This window comes from Salvelinus alpinus, chromosome 2 (assembly GCF_045679555.1).
Source record: "Salvelinus alpinus chromosome 2, SLU_Salpinus.1, whole genome shotgun sequence".
Classification (NCBI taxonomy): domain Eukaryota; kingdom Metazoa; phylum Chordata; class Actinopteri; order Salmoniformes; family Salmonidae; genus Salvelinus; species Salvelinus alpinus.
Genome location: NC_092087.1, coordinates 92,847,521 through 92,852,520, shown reverse-complemented (window position 1 = coordinate 92,852,520; position 5,000 = coordinate 92,847,521). Strand labels below are relative to the sequence as shown.

The 5,000-nt window shown below is 42.9% G+C and overlaps 1 long non-coding RNA gene across 1 annotated transcript in view; it reads left to right on the top strand.

The window, feature by feature from the left end:
• LOC139568289 (uncharacterized) overlaps positions 1–5,000 on the top strand; it is a 40,591-nt gene that overhangs the window by 33,415 nt on the left and 2,176 nt on the right. The gene's annotated exons all lie outside the window — the stretch shown is intronic.

Below are 5,000 nucleotides of genomic sequence, written 5' to 3'. Positions count from 1 at the left end.
ATTACACATACAGAAGTTTCAAAACAATAAAGACATTACAAATGTTATATTATATATATACAGTGTTGTAACAATGTACAAATGGATAAAGCACACAAGTTAAAATAAATAAGCATAAATATGGGTTGTATTTACAATGGTGTTTGTTCTTCACTGGTTGCCCTTTTCTTGTGGCAACAGGTCACAAATCTTGCTGCTGTGATGGCACACTGTGGAATTTCTCCCAGTAGATATGGGAGTTTATCAAAATTGGATTTGTTTTCAAATTCTTTGTGGATCTGTGTAATCTGAGGGAAATATGTCTCTCTAATATGGTCATACATTGGGCAGGAGGTTAGGAAGTGCAGCTCAGTTTCCACCTCATTTTGTGGGCAGTGTGCACATAGCCTGTCTTCTCTTGAGAGCCATGTCTGCCTACGGCGGCCTTTCTCAATAGCAAGGCTATGCTCACTGAGTCTGTACATAGTCAAAGCTTTCCTTAAGTTTGGGTCAGTCACAGTGGTCAGGTATTCTGCCACTGTGTACTCTCTGTTTAGGGCCAAATAGCATTCTAGTTTGCTCTGTTTTTTTGTTAATTCTTTCCAATGTGTCCTCTCTCTCTCTCTCTCTCTCTCTCTCTCTCTCTCTCTCCCTACCTCTTTCCCTCCCTCTCTACTCTCCCCCTCTTCTCTCGCTCCCTCCATCCCTCTCTCTCAGACTCATTCCCAGAGAGTTGCCTGCTGTTCAGCAGATCAGATGTGTGTTTTCTTTGGAGGGGAGGATTATTAGGTGGAATGGTGGAAGGGGAATAGTGTGACACCTGTGGAATTAGATGTCACTTTCTAGCTGTGACGAGGAACCTCTTCTGTGTGACAAACTCTTGGACTTGTACATGTGAGCGCACACACACACCCAAACACAGCCCATCACGGCCCCCAGCAGAGAGAGAGAGAGATTAGAACAGAATGGAATTTGAAACGTTTTAGCCAAAAATGTTTCCACAGTAAAGGTGTTTTTTGCAGAAACGTTTCAGATTTGGTTCCGTTCTCCGACTACACAGCAGCTGAAGAGGGGGACCGGCCGTCGCCGTGGGACACAGACGCACATGCCGTGACGCAGGAGAAACCGCCGTAAACACCACCTCGACCTCTGACCTGTATGACCAAACAGGAAGTCAATTTTCCTGGCCTGTGATTGGATAGAGAGACTGACAATGATGTGTATGCAATAGCTCAGCGACATGTCTAACATTACACCATAAGACAAGGTGAAGCTATTTTAACATATTTATCCAGTCGTTTAGGATACCTCCTCATACCTTACAGTATGTTACCCTACTATCTTATATGATTACAGTTTAGGATACCTCCTCATACCTTACAGTATGTTACCCTACTATCTTATATGATTACAGTTTAGGATACCTCCTCATACCTTACCGTATGTTACCCTACTATCTTATATGATTACAGTTTAGGATACCTCCTCATACCTTACCGTATGTTACCCTACTATCTTATATGATTACAGTTTAGGATACCTCCTCATACCTTACCCTATGTTACCCTACTATCTTATATGATTACAGTTTAGGATACCTCCTCATACCTTACCGTATGTTACCCTACTATCTTATATGATTACAGTTTAGGATACCTCCTCGTACCTTACCGTATGTTACCCTACTATCTTATATGATTACAGTTTAGGATACCTCCTCGTACCTTACAGTATGTTACCCTACTATTTTATATGATTACAGTTTAGGATACCTCCTCATACCTTACCGTATGTTACCCTACTATCTTATATGATTACAGTTTAGGATACCTCCTCATACCTTACAGTATGTTACCCTACTATCTTATATGATTACAGTTTAGGATACCTCCTCGTACCTTACAGTTTGTTACCCTACTATCTTATATGATTACAGTTTAGGATACCTCCTCATACCTTACCGTATGTTACCCTACTATTTTATATGATTACAGTTTAGGATACCTCCCCGTACCTTACAGTTTGTTACCCTACTATCTTATATGATTACAGTTTAGGATACCTCCTCATACCTTACCGTATGTTACCCTACTATCTTATATGATTACAGTTTAGGATACCTCCTCATACCTTACCGTATGTTACCCTACTATTTTATATGATTACAGTTTAGGATACCTCCTCGTACCTTACCGTATGTTACCCTACTATCTTATATGATTACAGTTTAGGATACCTCCTCGTACCTTACCCTATGTTACCCTACTATCTTATATGATTACAGTTTAGGATACCTCCTCATACCTTACCCTATGTTACCCTACTATCTTATATGATTATAGGTGCTAGGCGTTGGTTTGGAATCACAGGTCATTTCCTCTGTGATGTAAATGGATGATGGGACTCTTTTTCCATATAGTTGTCTGATGGAGCAGAGTAGAATTCCCTTCTGAGAATTCACTAGGGACAAACACAAGTCATTCAGCACTATGGGATAAACACACACACACATACACACGCACACGCACGCGCACGCGCACGCACACACGCACGCACACACACACACACACACACACACACACACACACACACACACACACACACACACACACACACACACACACACACACACACACACACACACACACACACACACACACACACAGATTGAGATCAGCATATCTTTACAGGAAACTATAAATCAGTGTGTGTAGCTGTGTGTGTGGCTGTGTGTGTAGCTGTGTATGTGGCTGTGTGTGTAGCTGTGTATGTGGCGGTGTGTGTAGCTGTGGGTGTGGCTGTGTGTGTAGCTGTGTGTGTGGCTGTGTGTGTGGCTGTGTGTGTAGCTGTGTGTGTGGCTGTGTGTGTAGCTGTGTGTGTGGCTGTGTGTGTAGCTGTGTATGTGGCTGTGTGTGTAGCTGTGGGTGTGGCTGTGTGTGTGGCTGTGTGTGTAGCTGTGTGTGTGGCTGTGTGTGTGGCTGTGTGTGTGGCTGTGTGTGTGGCTGTGTGTGTGGCTGTGTGTGTGGCTGTGTGTGTAGCTGTGTGTGTGGCTGTGTGTGTGGCTGTGTGTGTAGCTGTGTGTGTGGCTGTGTGTGTAGCTGTGTATGTGGCTGTGTGTGTAGCTGTGGGTGTGGCTGTGTGTGTGGCTGTGTGTGTAGCTGTGTGTGTGGCTGTGTGTGTGGCTGTGTGTGTAGCTGTGTGTGTGGCTGTGTGTGTGGCTGTGTGTGTGGCTGTGTAATGCCATTAACAGTGTGGGAACCTGTACAACTCTAAAGGGACTTCTGTAACCCCCCGGCTTTGGTTACAGAAGTCCCTATAGAGTCACCCTTCATCTCACCATGGTGACGATGAGGATGATGAAGAGGAGGAGGTGGAGAAAGGGATATGTAATATTATGCTGAGAGGCGTAAGCAATTAATTCAAGCAACTCTCTCTTTATCAATTCAATTCAATTCAAGAGGCTTTATTGGCATGGGAAACATATGTTAACATTGCCAAAGCAAGTGAGGTAGATAATATACAAAAGTGAAATAAACAATAAAAATTAACAGTAAACATTACACTCACAGAAGTTCCAAAAGAATAAAGACATTACAAATGTCATATCATGTTTATATACAGTGTTGTAACGATATACAACTGGTTAATGTACAAAAGGGAAAATAAATAAGCATAAATATGGGTTGTATTTACAATGGTGTTTGTTCTTCACTGGTTGACCTTTTCTTGTGGCAACAGGTCACAAATCTTGCTGCTGTGATGGCACACTGTGGTATTTCACCCAGTAGATTTGGGAGTTTATCAAAATTGGGTTGGTTTTTGAATGCTTTGTGGATCTGTGTAATCTGAGGGAAATATGTCTCTCTAATATGGTCATACATTGGGCAGGAGGTTAGGAAGTGCAGCTCAGTTTCCACCTCATTTTGTGGGCAGTGTGCACATAGCCTGTCTTCTCTTGAGAGCCATGTCTGCCTACGGCGGCCTTTCTCAATAGCAAGGCTATGCTCACTGAGTCTGTACATAGTCAAAGCTTTCCTTAAGTTTGGGTCAGTCACAGTGGTCAGGTATTCTGCCACTGTATTCTCTCTGTTTAGGGCCAAATAGCATTCTAGTTTGCTCTGTTTTTTGTTAATTCTTTCCAATGTGTCAAGAAATTATCTTTTTGTTTTCTCATGATTTGGTTGGGTCTAATTGTGTTGCTGTCCTGGGGCTCTGTGGGGTGGGGTTTGTGAACAGAGCCCCAGGACCAGCTTGCTTAGGGGACTCTTCTCCAGGTTCATCTCTCTGTAGGTGATGGCTTTGTTATGGAAGGTTTGGGAATCGCTTCCTTTTAGGTGGTTGTAGAATTTAACGTCTATTTTCTTGATTTTGATAATTAGTGGGTATCGGCCTAATTCTGCTCTGCATGCATTATTTGGTGTTCTACGTTGTACACGGAGGATATTTTTGCAGAATTCTGCATGCAGAGTCTCAATTTGGTGTTAGTCCCATTTTGTGAATTCTTGGTCGGTGAGCGGACCCCAGACCTCACAACCATAAAGGGCAATGGGTTCTATAACTGACTCAAGTGTTTTTAGCCAGATTCTAATTGGTACAGTATGTTGAATTTTAAGCTCCTTTTGATGGCATAGAATGCCCTTCTTGCCTTGTCTCTCAGATCGTTCACAGCTTTGTGGAAGTAACCTGTGGCGCTGATGTTTAGGCCAAGGTATGTATAGTTTTTTGTGTGCTCTAGGGCAACGGCGTCTAGATGGAATTTGTATTTGTGGTCCTGGCAACTGGACCTTTTTTGGATCACCATTATTTTGGTCTTGCTAAGATTTACTCTCAGGGCCCAGGTCTGACAGAATCTGTGCAGAATATCTAGATGCTGCTGTAGGCCCTCCTTCTTTGGTGACAGAAGCACCAGGTCATCAGCAAACAGTAGATATTTGACTTCAGATTCAAGTAGGGTGAGGCCGGGTGCTGCAGGCTGTTCTAGTTCCCGCGCCAATTCTTTAATATATATGTAAAAAGCCAAT